The sequence below is a fragment of the Colobus angolensis genome, unplaced genomic scaffold (genome assembly GCF_000951035.1).
Source record: "Colobus angolensis palliatus isolate OR3802 unplaced genomic scaffold, Cang.pa_1.0 Scaffold44, whole genome shotgun sequence".
Lineage (NCBI taxonomy): Eukaryota > Metazoa > Chordata > Mammalia > Primates > Cercopithecidae > Colobus > Colobus angolensis.
Window position 1 is genome coordinate 5,144,208 of NW_012117821.1, and position 15,382 is coordinate 5,159,589.

The 15,382-nt window shown below is 42.2% G+C and overlaps 1 protein-coding gene and 1 long non-coding RNA gene across 2 annotated transcripts in view; one reads left to right on the top strand and one right to left on the bottom strand.

The window, feature by feature from the left end:
• Positions 1–15,382, bottom strand: part of SORCS3 (sortilin-related VPS10 domain containing receptor 3) — a 617,501-nt gene that overhangs the window by 589,859 nt on the left and 12,260 nt on the right. The window lies entirely within an intron of this gene.
• LOC105522742 lies at positions 1,582–3,221 on the top strand. The gene is made up of 2 exons (XR_001003495.1): positions 1,582–2,384; positions 2,700–3,221. It is a non-coding gene; the product is annotated as an uncharacterized LOC105522742 (long non-coding RNA).

Genomic DNA, 15,382 nt, shown 5'->3' on the forward strand with positions numbered 1-15,382 from the left:
CCAGTTGTATTAAGAGAAAAGGTGGCTAGATCACATGAATACAACCTGAAATCACAATCAGAATGAACCCACACAAACAACAATGGCAAACAAGCTGAAGAACTACACAGGAGTGGCCATTTACTCTGGGGTTTTGTTCCCTTTTAATGCTCACTTGTTACTTGTTCCTTCACTTATCAGACAGTGTTTGATAAGAAAAATCTACCAGACAATATTTTTTAACTGTGAAAAATGTAGTCATTATTTTTTTTCTTTAAAAAGGGACATTGCTCATTTATTTCTGTAGCAGACCATAGAAGCAGACCTAGATCAGGCTAGAGCCTGATCCTTGGGTAAACCAAGATACAAAACAGGGGAATGGTTTTCTCTCTCTTGAGGAGTTTGTAGTCTAGAGAAAGAGAAGATTAGAGATCAGTAGGAAGAAACAGGATCAGGGGAGGAGGGCAGGCAGGAAGATCTCAGGAGAAGGGAGAAGACAAATGGAGAAGCAGGGAGATGAGGCATTGGCAGAGAAAAACAGCTGAGGAGAAGGGTCTTGGCTGTGGCGCCCAGCAGGTGAGCTCGGGAAAGTCAGTACATATGTGAGCACAGTGCCTTGCATGTCTAAGTCCACACTGACTAGGTTCAGAGTTTTGTCCCAAATTTAATAACATACAAACGTTAAGTAGTTCCCATGCACACTCCAGTAGCTCCTCACTGAAAGCATCATGTCTGTTCTCTTCATGATACCTACCACAATTTTAACTATGTATATGTTATTAACTTGATAATTGCCTCCAACATTCTCTCTCTCCTCTCTCTCTCTCTCTCTCTCTCTCTCCCTCCCTCCCTCCCTCTCAACTCTAAAAGCTGCATGAGAACACAGTTTACATCTTATGCCCCTAATAATTTTTCAGCTCTGCCATTTTCTAGCTGTGTTACCTTAGGAAGGTTATTTAACCCCTCTGATCCAATAGTCCAAAGAGACTTTGTGAGGATCAAATAAGAAATATATATAAAATACCGGCTAGACCAGCCTGAGAAACACAGTGAGACCCCATCTCTATAAAAAATTTAAAAAAATAGTTGGGTATGGAGGCATGCATCTACAGTCCCAGCTACTTGGGAAACTGAGGCAGGAGGATCACTTGAGCCCAGGAGTTTGAGGTTACAGTGAGCTATGATCACATCACTGCACTCTAGTCTGGGCAACAGAGCAAGACCCTGCCTCTAAAATTAAACAAAATACAGGATAGCTCTCATTAAAATTATTCCATTTCCCTGAAGAAATACTGCACAGGAACAAAAGGTCCCAGGTCTACATTCCACAAAAGCTCTTCCTCCTTATGCTAGATGAGGTTTATTCCTGCGGCCCATGGTTAGATTCTCCATTCAAGGATCCGGACAGAAAAATCCTATTTCTGTGACTGCATCCTATTTTATTGGCATTTCATCCCTCCAGGCAGTTTCAATCCTCTCCCCTATCCTCTTCTCCTCCTCCTGCCTGATGCTATGATGCCACAATCCAGTCTCTGTGACTTGGAGGAAATGTTTCCATGGTGATGAGCAGTGATGTCATAAAGAGGGGATTGTTACAGGGTTGAATAAAATCTGGCACTAGATGCACCCTGCCTCCTTATATAAGAGGGGGCGGGAGACAAGCCCTATCAGCACATCCCAGAAAATGGGAAACCGAATCACCCAGGGGATGGCAAGGAATGACCAGAGGGAAAGTTCCAGTTCTGTCCACCATGCACTACGAGCCCCATTCTGGAAAAGAACAGATTTAATAGACCTCACCAAGACGAGAATTGTTTTTCGTCAAAGGAAATCAAAGGAACAAACAAGAGGCAGTGACCACCGGAGACTTCACCTTTTGGTCTAGGAAAACCCAAGGAGACAGTGTCTACATCCATCAAAGCCCAATGTATCAAATATTTATTGAATAAGAACCCACAGACTCTTTCTTACCAGAGCTTTAGATTGCCATGTGCATCTGTCTGATTGCTCCAAAGACAGACTATTGTGATTTTGGCCCCATATGCATTTTAGAGTAACGAGTCTTACCAGAAAAATAACAGCCAGCCCCAGCTTAATTCCTAGAGAAACTCAAACCACCTTGTTAAGAACATTCCCAGAGGAGATTTTATACCAAGGAGCACCGCACAATGCTGTTTGCCATCTCTGGGCCCTCACAAAGCAAGTCCAACCTTGGAAAAGGAATGTCTGCCACCAGGGAAACGTGGCTGCACTGCTGGAGGAAGAACTTGATCATCATGGGCAATGTTTGGAAGTAAAGAAGCATCTGCTGCCTTGGAAAGGCTTGGTCAGGGCAATCATTGTCACAGGCCACTTTTGTTCTCTATCTCTTGGAATTTCAGAGTGACTTAATGATTGCTACAATTGTGAGTGCCACGGAATAGATCCTGTTCCATAAAAGATCTCCCTTGGTCCTACAGGAGGCTCTGGGAGCTAGTGCTTTAGAGAATGCATAGTCCCTTATTCTTTCTCTGGGCAGCTGGTTTTCCTGAAGGCTCTGCTCCCAGCGAGCACAGTCCACAGGAGTAGCTAAATGTGTGCAGTACGTGTGTACTTTTATGCCCTTCATCATTATTTATGAACTAACTTCAGAGGGAAGTCATTTCCATCCAAGAAACCTGACATATGCTTTTTCATACCAACACATGCATAGAGATAACTGTGCTTTCTTGTTATTCCAGAGAGCAAGAGGCAGTATCTTCCAGAAGTCAGCGTGGGCAGCACCAAACCATCCACCATGTATCAGAGAAAAGCCAGACGGCTGGAAGGCTCTATTCCCAGGCCACGCTCCAGTCCCCAAACATGCCACCATCTCTCATGCCTCCTTACTGGGCCCATGCTGTCCCCTTGACCAGGAATGTTCACCCACCCCCATCCCATCCCCATAGCCCCTTCAATGTAAGATCTGGGCCCAGCAAATGGCCCCGCTCCTCTTCTCTGAATGTTTCTTTAATGTCTCTGAGAAGGAGTTCCTTCCTCCTTTACTGTCCATCTCTTCCACCACATGTGTGGGGGAAGATCTTTGAAGACACGGGACCCTTCCTCATTCATATTTGAATACTGGGCCCAAGCACATGCCCCTAGCATCTACAACATACACATGCCAAGGTGAATGAGGAGATAGATGCCAAGATCCTTGAGTGCTGCAAATCTTCACTGCCAACTTCAACTACTCCAAAATAAAGTCAAATTTTTAAAAGTAAGTTTTGGTGACTCAAGTGACTAATTTTATGGACAAGGACCCCTTAATGAAATCTAAGAGGAGGAATGTGGTGACATGAGCAGGGTGGGGCTATGAAACACTGAGTGAACAGTTTATCCTCCCCGAGCTTCGATTTTCTCATCTGCAAAAATGAAGAATGGTGGAAGTTTGAGCTCAAAGTCCATCTCTAACATTCTAACTCAGTGGAGCAGCCTGTGGCATTTTCACATCCTTAAACAGAAACGTGTTACACTTCAAGGATGATTCCTCAAGGCACTTCGCTGCCCTCCTGGATTGATATTTTTCCTTTCATTTTCACCTTAAGCCCCACTCCTGTTTATTACTCACAATGCACTCCAGGTTGGGGATGGCTGACAATTCCCCCATGAAGGACACACTGTAAAGACAGATGGAACTGCTGCCTAGTCAAGCTACACTTAATGCAACGTCACCCCAAGACAGACTGCATCCTCTTTCCCAAGGCGTCTGAGCCTACCCTTAGCCAGCCCTCATCCCACCTCCCCCAACAGCCAGCAGAGCTCTTCCCAAGTCATGCCTGAGCCCAGATAATTTCATTATTTTACAAAGGCATCTCTGTGTGCCCGTATATCCTGTCATTCTCCTTGTCCATGACAAATGCCTGGCATAAAAATTACCTTTGGAAATGTGTTAAGGCAGGCAGCATGCACATTCAGAGAGGCCAGGGGAAGGCGAGAAGGCTGGGGGATGATGGAGATGTTCTTCTTTACTGTGCATCAGAAAAATAAAAGAAGAAAGAGGAGTGGGGGCTGCCAGGGTGAAGGAAAAAGCTCCTGGTTCATTTAGCAGCAGCATGGATGTGTTCAAAGTGTGTCCTAGTTGCTCAGCAACCAAGAAAAAGCACTTCAGAGAGCAAGAGGCTAATTGGATAAATGAATTAATTAGGCATTTCTGAAGTCATTGCCGTAAATGACAACAGGCTTGTGTGGCCAGTATTTTGCTAGTGAAAATGTCTTCCCATCCCTACCTGAACTTTGATCCAGAAAATGTGGGGGAGCTGGGGAGCAAGGGAGCCACCACATAACAACATATCAGAGATGCTATGCAGAGAGAGGAAAGCAGTGGAGGAAGCCCTGCCTAGGAGGAGAAGTTGAACTAAATGGCCTTCGAAGTCTCTTTCAACTTTTAATATTTGATCAGTTTTGCACTGCAGGGTAGGGAGGACAAGAAAAGGAGTAAATCCCCACTCTGCCAGCCTGAAGGCAACTTAATAACCTGCTTTCCCACACCATCCTATGGGGTTTCCCTCTGCTGTATTTAAAGCAAGCAAGTGCCCATGAAAGACGATACACAGCAGTTGTTAGGGAGTTTGTGTGGTGTTGGTGGTTGCTTTTTTCCCTTGCTCTGCTTTGCTTCTCCCTGTTGGCTTCCTTTAATTACAACAGAACCCCACTGGCTGCTCTAATGATGGAGAGGACTCCACTGTGCCAGGAGGGAGCAGGCAAGAGGTGGGAAGGGAACAGGCAGAGTGAAAGGAAGGCAGCTGGCAGCTCCCAAAGCTGGAAGGAGAGACAGCAGTGTGGGCTTCTGCTGCTCCTTCCACTAACAGTTGCTGAGTGACTCCAGGCAAAAACTCAGCCTCTCTGAGCCTTTCTTTTTCCTCCCATGAAGTAGGGAGAATGGATTTTGTGGTGTTTTGAGGACAATTGATGCCATTGCTAATTACATGTTTCCCTTGCTCAAAATTACTAAGCGTTCCCAGTACCTACAAAAATAACGTGCAAGTTTGCCTCTGTGATCTGGTCCTATCTCTTCTTGCCTCTCCTAGTTCCCCAAAACACCCTATTACTTCTCACCTGCAAGGCTTTACTCATCTTGCTCTTTGCCTGCAAACACCAGAGCTTAAGTACAAATATTCAATGAGGCTTCTAGAAAAGAACGTGCCAGTTTAATTGAAAAAAGGCCCAGGAGTTGAAAACCCATCTTAGCCCTCATGAGGTCAGCAGTTCAACCTTGTATTGCTGAGGCCTTGCTTCCCTTGCTGGTATGAATTGGAGAAGTGGGCTCTGTAACTCATCAAGGGAGGAGCTCTCAAGTCAGATGGTCCACGTGGGGCTTGCAGTTCTGTCACTCACCAGCTTTGTGACCTGGGCCAGGTATTGAGCTCCACCATGCTTTTATTTACTCATCTTTACAATGTGGCTCATAACAGTAGAAACTCCATCGAGTCACCATGAAGATTAAACGAGATGCTGAATGCAAAGGTTACAGCTCAGTGTTTGGCACACGGTAAGAGTACCCTAATTGTCTATTATTTTTGTAAAATTATATGATTTTAAAATGAAATAAAAGCTGATGTCTTTACCTTCTCCCACCCTTTTGCTCTGATTCTCGCAGCCTATCTGCACTCACAAACTCTGTAATATCCTGATTTTGACATCAATAATACAGCAGACTCAACTACCTTATATTTGTATTTTCCTCTACTTCATTACCCACTCTGAAGCTTATTAGCAGTGTGAGCTTGGTAATCTAACTTCTCTTCATCAGTTTTCTCATCTATTAAAGAGAGATAATAATAACCTCCAACTCACAAAGTTATGAGGGGAAAATGAGATGACACAAAGCACCCAAGACTGGCACCCGGCACATAGCAGACCTTCAGTAAATGCTAGATCCCATCCCCAGAGGCTTCACTTTTGATTCCAATATTGATTTGGATTTCCATCCTTCCACCTACACATACTTCTCTTAGATTTCAAGTTCCCAGAAGGCCAAGATCAAGTCTGAACTGTTTCTTGTGTATCATCAATCACAGTACTGAAGTGCAATTAGGAATCTGTTCAAGACATTTAAAAAACTACTTATTGCAGGATGATATGTATCTATCTATCTCTCTATTCCCAAATCATACTACCTTAAATAACAATGATATTAATAAATATATAGGCAATAACAACTCAACTATGAAATGTGTTTGATCTCAGCTATGTACAAGCAAGTCTCCTCTTAAAAAGGCTTAGCCAAGACTAAGTCACAATGTCAAGACTGCACTGGACAAGGGCAGCTCGCCTGTTGAGGTATGTCACTGATTGCTAGGATGCCCATGATGGTCAAGGAACAGATAATTTGGCATTACCCATCCCTGCTTCAAGAGAGCAAGTTAGGGTGGTGGAGCAAGACACATATCTTTCTCTGGGTGACAGCAGGTAGATTATCTTTATAAATAAATAACATAGCTGTCAAGGGGGAGATGAAAAGTACTCCCCTATTTCTTATCCCTGAATATTACAAGACTCATCCTCATTCTCAACTCCATGGGCCCCTGTTCTGGGAAGAAAGAAGAGAAAATGGTTAGAGATGGGACAGGAGAAGGCAGAAGAGGGGAATAAACTAGAATTCCCCATATTTGCTCAGATGCTAAAGAACGGAATTTAACTGTGTGAAGAACAGAGCAAGAGGAAGTTGTTGTTTAAGTGGTTCTAGAGTTTCTCTTTGGACAACAAAAAGGTTTTAGAAACATAGTGGTGATAGTTGCATAACAATGTGAATGTAATTAATGCACTGAGTTGTAGCAGTAAAAATGATTCAAATGGCAAATTTTATGTCATATGTATTTTAAATAAATAAAAAAAATTGAAGAGGAAAAAAAGGTACAGAGCAAAGCTCTCCCCAGTTGCCCCTCCGCTTAAATCAAGAAAAATCCATCATTGTAAGTACCTGAGCAACACATAGAGAAGAGCCAGCCTTTGGCCAGAGCCCATGGCTCTCCTCTCATGGGAGTCTTCTGAGGCTCTGCCATGCGTCCGACAGGAAATAGGCATCTCTGGACCAGAAAGATGTCAGGACTGGCCTATCTCTCCCTGATGCCAGCCCTAAAAATTGGAAAAATTGGGCAAATAGTGCAGGCTCTGATTTCAAGAGTCACCATCCCTAAAACGCCTTTCCAAACCATCCCCAGCTCACTCACCATTAGGATATCAAATTTAAAATGTGAAAGGCTCGGGAAAAAAAAAAGTGAAGATGTAAAAGACCAGTATTACACCATTTTCCTAGATCAGAAAGACCTAGGAAAGTGGAGGGTGCTGGGTAGAGGGGAGGGGGAGGGGAGGGCCACAGGAGCTCACTTCCCCCCATCCCTTGCTCTTATTTTATTTCAGGTAAAGGCTGACCCAGCCGCCCTACCTGAGAAGGGACTCAGACTCTGCGGTGTTTCCTATTTTCTTCTGTGCCTGGAAGTTCCTCCTCTACCTAAATGTTAACCTATAGGTGGTCATGCTTTACTTGCTATAAGTTCACTAGAAACAGTAGGTCCTACCCAGCTCACAGACAGGCAGGATGGACAGTTAGGAGCAGGATAATAAACTCTCAGGTAAAAAACTGAAGCCCACTTTTCAGGAAGCCACCTCAGTAACTTAAAATAAGAAGCAGAGCCACCTAAGACACAGCAACGTGCAGCTATAGATGCAGGTGCTTTGATTTGTCTCATTTTTGGAGTCACCTGCCATTCTTTGAAGATGCACATCTCCCCCCTCCTATCATCCTCAGCTCCTTTAAAGGAAATTTAAATCAGGCAGGAGCTGCTTCGTTCTGAGGAAAAGAGAAACGAAGGGCTATTGCTAAATCCCAGCTCATCCTCGGACCAGTGCAGGAGCGTCCCCCACTGTGCAGGCATCTCTGCAGGGACCTTTCAGAGAGTCCTCCCTCCTCCATCCTGGGGAAGGGAACCAGCAATGTTGGAGGGTGCAGCTTCCTCTCCTCTTAAAGAACACACACCCTCACAGGCGGGTGAAAGAATGGCTGGCAGAAGGCAGACCAACTGTGAGCGAGATCAAACTAATCCCCAGGACCTCTTACCTAACAATAACCATTTCCTACTCATTTTAGAGTATCTTCTACCACAGGGCAAGCACCTTGGCAAGCACTTTAAACTCACTAAATCCTCACAAAGACCAGGCAAAATGGGATTATATCCTGATTTTATAAAGGAGAGAAGTAGGTCTCAGAAAAGTAACTTGCCCAAGTCACAGCTACCTAGTCAGGGGTGGAGCTAAGATTCAAGGTCAGGTCCTTGCGACTCAAGCACTACTCTTCTACCTAAAGGGATCCCAAACCTGATGTCTCCCCACTAGTCACCTAATTTATTCTTCCCAAGGCTACATTCTGGGAGGAAATTCTCTGGACTAAAAGCTTAATGGAATACTAATGGGCATCCGAGTGTTACAGAAAGAGCACTGGACTAAAAGTCAGAGAACTGGACATTGGTGCGGGCGTTTCTACTATCTGGGTGAATCTGGGCACTGTACAATCTTTCTTGCCCACATTTTCTATGTCAGAAAAAAGATGTAGTTAGGTCATTATGTGTTCTTTCCAGCTCTAAATATTGTCTCTGAATTATTTATATTTTAAGAGGGCCTTAGAGGGAACAATGTTCAACATGAAGAATCGTCCTCTAATTGTGAAGATTCTGGAAAGGAAAAAATAAAATCAAGCAAAAAGTCCTCCTTGCTCCCCCTCAAAATCACAACATGAGTATAAGCAACTTCTTCTGCAGTTTAATTACAATGATATTCCCTTAAAAATACCTGTACATTTATAGTTTATAATGCCCTTTCAAATACATTATTTCATTTTGATCCTTGCAACTATTACACAGATGAGGAAACTTGAGTCTCAGATGTTGACTGACTTATACCATTTCATAAAATTGGCAGATATTCATATGAAGGCTAGTCCTCCAATTTCAGTTTAGCCACAACCAAAAAAAAAAGCGCTTATGTATAACCCTGCACTCCATCCAGAGTCCTATTGCAGCATGAGTCCATTCAGGTAACAACTGTAAGCTATCACCATTATCACCATCACCATCACCATCATCATCATCATCATCCACAATAATCTCATTTGAGCACATAATAGACACTAAGTAATCACTGTCAAAGCAATTAAGAAAGGGGACTTGAGGCCAGGTGCTGTGGCTCACACCTGTAATCCCACCACTTTGGAAGGCCAAGGTCAGTGGATCACCTGAAGTCAGGGGTTCAAGACCACCCTGGCCAACATGATGAAATACTGTCTATACTAAAAATACAAAATACAAAGTGAGCCAAGATCATGCCATTGCATACTCCAGCCTGAGCAACAAGAGTGAACTCCATCTCAAAAAAAAAGGCGACTTGTGCTGTTTCATCACATATGAAACACCTACCAACTTCATCTACAGGTAGGACCAGCTCTGCTTTAGAAGCATGCAGACATAATATTCATGTGCATACATGTGACCTCTCTGCTATTTTTCTTTCCTCATCTCAGCTCCTGAAAAAAACACACAGATGAGCCCTTTCTCCTCAGACATGATTCTTTCAGCATCCCTCAATCTGCCACTGCAAACAAGCTTGGAAGAAGCATATATTCAGTTAGCATGTGACAACAGTGTTTCATACAATATAATTAACACTGCCCCACCCCATTTCTTTAAAAATTAGTAAGTGCGTAAGAAAGAAAACACAAAACAAAACCAGAAGGGAGAAAGGCAATTTTAAAATGAATTTGACTGCAGAAGCTTATGTTCCTGTAGGCATAGTGGATATTAATAATTCAACAAAATATTACAGTAATTACTATACTTTGCAATATCACAACAGTGCACTTTAGCACAACTCCTACCAATCTCCCTGCAACTTCCATTAATAAATAAAATACAATTCCCTATATTAAATTTGTTGTTTAAAAGCTAAATATTTTATCAGAACTAATATATTTTAAATAATCAGTAAAAACCAGGAAAATCCCTGGTACTGTATTTCTCACCCCTTCAAGTGAAATTCCATCTTCACAGTTAGAGCTAAAATTGATTTCAACTCCAACAAGAATACACTAAATGTTAGGGTCTGAAGGCCCCTATTGAGGGAACTGAGGATTACTTATCTCTCAGGCTCTGCTGGAATCTGATTAGCCTGCCAGAAGGAGAATGAGAAGGAAAAAGAGTACACAATTAATTCTTTTGGACTATAAATCTGGCCTACCTCATTCAGCTCCAGAAAAAGAAACCATGAATTGTAAAGAGAGGCAAGGGGCAGGCAACCACCAGAAAAACACTCCTAAGTCCATCCCTGAGCATGTATGTAAGAGGCTAATGATCTCAAAATATAGGTGAACCTCACTTTACACTGTAATTATGTTCCCACAAATTTGCTACATCCAACCTCTCAAGTTCTATTGATTTTACCTGCTGCAAAAATGCTGCAAAATAAACCACCTAAATCTTAATCACTTATTCTCACAACAATCAATCACATATTCTCAGAAATATTCAGGGCAGCTGGGGGTTGGCTGATCATAACTGGGCTCAGCTAGGCGGTTCTACTGGTCCTGGCTGGGCTGGGCTGATGTAGCCTGGGCTTGGCTGGGAATGGCTGTGTCCTAGTTGTCTCTCATCCTCCTCCTGAGACCAATAGGCCATGTTTTTCTCATGGCCACCCCAAAGGCACAAGACAACAGGTAGAAACACACATGCTTCTTGATAACTAAGCTTGAAATTTGCACAGTATCACTTCCACCTCTCTATTGGCGAAAGCAAGTCACGAGGTCAAACCAAAAGTTAGAAGATGGGGAAAAAGATCCCACTCACAGAGAGAGGACACTGCAAAGGTCCCATACAAAGGGAGTTATAAAGAGAAGTGAAGAACTGGAGCCAACGACACAATCAACTATATTGGCCAAATATTTCTTCAGTGGACTCCTTCTTACCTACCCCCACTGGCGCCATCCAAGCCATCACCCTCTTTAGCTACATCCTCTTAGCATTCATCCTTTTTTTCCTCTAACCCACAGGGTGATAAGAGTGGTTTTTAAATGTACATTTAATTTTATCACTCTCTTACTATAAACCTTTTCATGGCTTACCTCTTTGCTTTTTTTCTTTTTCTTCTTTAACAAGGTCTCACTCTGGCATCCAGGTTAGAATGCAGTGGCATGATCACAGTCCACTGCAGCCTCAACCTCCTGGGCTCAAGTGATCCTCCCACCTCAGCCTCAGCCACCTGAGTAGGTGGGACCACAAGTGAATGCCACCATGCCCAGCTAATTTTGTGTGTGTGTGTATTTTTTGTAGGGACAGAGTTTCTCCATGTTGCCTCTCAAACTCCTGCACTCAGGGGATGTGCCCTCCTCAGCCTCCTAAAGTGCTAGAATTACAGGCATGAGCCACCATGCCAGGCCATCCCTTTGCTATTAGAATAAAGAACTAACCCTTGCTTAGTCCTGCCCATGCCTGCCTGTCTAGCTCCATCTCATCTCTCACCTTCCCCAAGTCCCTCTGCTCCAGCCACGCTGTCCTTCCTTTCCCATTTAAATACCTTGCTCCTTCCTGCCTCCCTCTCCTCTGCACCTAATCCACCCTGTTCATCTTTGCAATCTCAACTCATCTGCTTCTCCCTCTCTGCCCTTCCTAGGTTAAATGTCCCTGGTGTTAACATGTACCTCTCAACCAGAGTACTGCTCACCATTACAGACTCAGAATCCAACAGCACCTGGCACATAAAGGGGATGCCACAAATATGTATTGAATATTGATGTGTTAGTCCATTCTCACATTGCTATAAAGAAATATCTAGGACTGTGTATTTTATATTTAATAAAAGAAGTTTAATTGGCTCATGGTTCCGCAGGCTGTACAGGAAACATATTAGCTTATGCTTCTGGGGAGACCTCAAGAAATTTCCAATCATGGCAGAAGGCAAAGGGGCAACAGATGTCTTACATGGCAGGAGCATGAGCAAGGCAGGGTGGGGGCAGCAAGCACTGCACACTTTTAACCAACCAGATCTTACGAGAACTCACTCACTGTCACAAGGATAGTACCAAGAGGATGGTGCTAAATCAATCACTCATGAGAAATCTGTCTCCATGATCCAATCACCTCCCACCATGCTCCACCTCCAACGATGCAGATTACAATGTAACATGAGATTTGCACAAGAACACAGTTCCAAACTGTATCAGTTGGCTATTGCTGTGGTTTTAAAAAATGATTTTAAATTTTTTTAAATAAAAAGTAACTAAGGATGATAGCCTCCAGCTCCATCCATGTTCCTGCAAAAGACAAGATCTCGTTTGTCTTTATGGCTGCATAGTATTCCACGGTGTATATGTACCATATTTTACAGAAATAAAATACCACCTGTCCTCACTTATAAGTGGGAGCTAAATGATGAGAACTCATGAACACAAAGGGAGGAACAACAGACACTGGGGGCTATTTGAAAGTGGAGGATGGGAGAAGCAAGAGGAGCAGAAAAAATAACTATTGAGTACTAGGCTTAAATACCTGGATGACAAAATAATCTGTACAACAAGCCCCCATGAAATGAGTTTACCTATATAACAAACCTTCACTTGTACCCCCGAAGCTAAAATTGAATAAAGAAAACAACTCCTTTTTTTTTTTTTTTGTTGAGACGGAGTTCTGTTACCCAAGCTGGAGTGCAGTGATGCGATCTGTGCTCACTGGAAACTCCGCCTCCCCAGTTCAAGTGATTCTCCTGCCTCAGCCTCCCAAGTAGTGGGGACTACAGGTGTGTGCCACCACACCTGGCTAATTTTTTAATTTTTACTAAAGACAAGGTTTCACCACGTTGGCCAGGCTGGTGTCAAACTCCCAACCTCAGGTGATCTACCTGCCTCAGCCTCCCAAAGTGCTGGGATTACAGGCATAAGCCACCACACCCTGCCTAAAACTACTTCTTTTGGTTGAGTTTTACACTGAAGGTATTTGGATAACGAGTGTCAACAGCAAATGGCCCTGCAGAGTGCATAATCCCCCACCTTATACTACCGATTTTGCGTAAATCCAGTTTTAATGCATCGGGCTTCCTCAAGGGTTGCACATCACTAATTTGAACAAAGTCACAGGTATCTTATGTTATGTACCTCCTTTTCTCACCTTCATCAGTCCGTGAGTAAAAGGGGAGACACATACAATGCCAAAATAGCACATGATACAAAATCATCAAGTAACCTAAGTACTTCCCAAATCCAAGAAAAACTTTCTTTGACCCTAGATTTCTCTATCCAGATGAACACCAAGCCAATGTGAGAGCAAAACAAAATTTTAGACATGCCAAGAATCTTTTTTAAAAGTAGATCTCCTGATCATCAGAGAAATGCAAATCAAAACTACAATAACATATCACCTCACCCCAGTTAAAATGGCTTATATCCAAAAGACAGGCAATAACAAATGCTAGTGAGGACATGCAGAACACTTGTACACTGCTGGTGGGAATGTAAATTAGTACAACTAGTATGGAGAACAGTTTGGAAGTTCCTCAAAAAACTAAAAATAGAGCTATCATACAATCCAGCAATCCCACTGCTGGGTATACAGTCAAAAGAAAGAAAATCAATATATCAAAGAAATATCTGCACTCCCATGTTTGTTGCAGTACTATTCACAATAGCCAAGATTTGGAAGCAACCTAACTGTCCATCAACAGATGAATGGATAAATAAAATGTGGTACATATACACAGTGGAGTACTATTCAGCCATAAAAACAAATGAAATTCAGTCATTTGCAACAACATGGATGGAAGTAGAGGTCATTATGTTAAGTGAAATAAGCCAGGCACCAAAAGACAGACATGGCATGTTCTCACTTATTTGTGGGGTCTAAAAATGAAAACAACTGAACCCATGGACATAGAGTAGAAGAATGATTACCAGAGGCAGGGAAGGGTAGTGGGGGAGAGGGGGAGGTAGGGATTATTAATGGGTACAAAAAATAAAATGAATGAATAAGGCCTAGTATTTGATAGCACAAAAGGGTGACTACAGTCAATAATAATTTAATTGTACATTTTAAAATAACTAAAAGAGTATAATCTGGATGATTTCTAACACAAATGATAAGTGCTTGAATGAACAGATATCCCATCTTCCATGATGTGATTATTATGCAATGCATATCTGTATCAAAACATCTCATGTACCCCATCAATATACATGTCTATTATGTACCCACAAAACATTTTTTAAATTAAAAAATTTTTTAAAGCATTAATATCTCCCAAGCACTGGGTGACCATATGATTCATCATCTAAGCCAGGATCTTTTGAGAGTCAAAATACATCTACTCACATTCTGTCAGGACAAGAAGCATAAACCAAGACATTCCCATGCATTCTCTGAAAAAGATTACTCGAGGATATGCCACAGAAAAATGAAAAGCAGCCCACAACAGAGGAATGGAATCCAAAAAACAGAGGCACTAATCCAAGAGTAAAATAAATAGAAATCTCAAGATGACAGAAGGGAAACAGGCCTAGAAAGAAAGAAATCAGTACAAATTAGAATATCTAATAATAATACAACTAAAAAGTTGGAATATCATAGTACTATGGTGAAATAGCATATTCTTTATCTTCCTATAAAGAAAATAAAACAAGTAGAAACACAAGGTAAAACAGAGTTCTCTATAAGAAATTTATACCCCACACTGACATGGCAGAATTCTGAACAATTGTCAGAACAACAGGTAATCTATTTGACCTCAAAGCTCAGGACACTCCTTGTCAAGTGACCCACATTTGGTGATAGAGTACGACATCTATTTCTTATTGTGCTAGTAGATTTTGTTGCAGATAATAAAAAAAAATCAGAATTTTTTAACACTTTCATTAATTTTCATTCACTGTGGTCTTATGTTCAAGTTATTTCCTAAGCATGCTCCATTAGCACATGTCTTATGCTATCTCACTGTTCCCTGCAATGGCTGTCCAACATGTTTACCACACACAAAACTGTAAGTTATTTTGGGTGTCCGGGCTACATCACATAGTTTTTTTGCACATGTTGCCTCACTAGGCATATAGTACATGCTCTCTAAATACTTCACATCTGAAAAGAGTGAGGCAGAGCAATCAATACAGGTCACGACCTGGGGCAAATGTTTTTTTAAAACATCCAAATTAAACCATTCAGGACATAGGCATGGGCAAGGACTTCATGTCTAAAACACCAAAAGCAACGGCAACAAAAGCCAAAATTGACAAATGGGATCTAATTAAACTAAAGAGCTTCTGTACAGCAAAAAGAAACTACCATCAGAGTGAACAGGCAACCTAAAGAATGGGAGAAAATTTTTGCAATCTACTCATCTGACAAAGGGCTAATATCCAGAA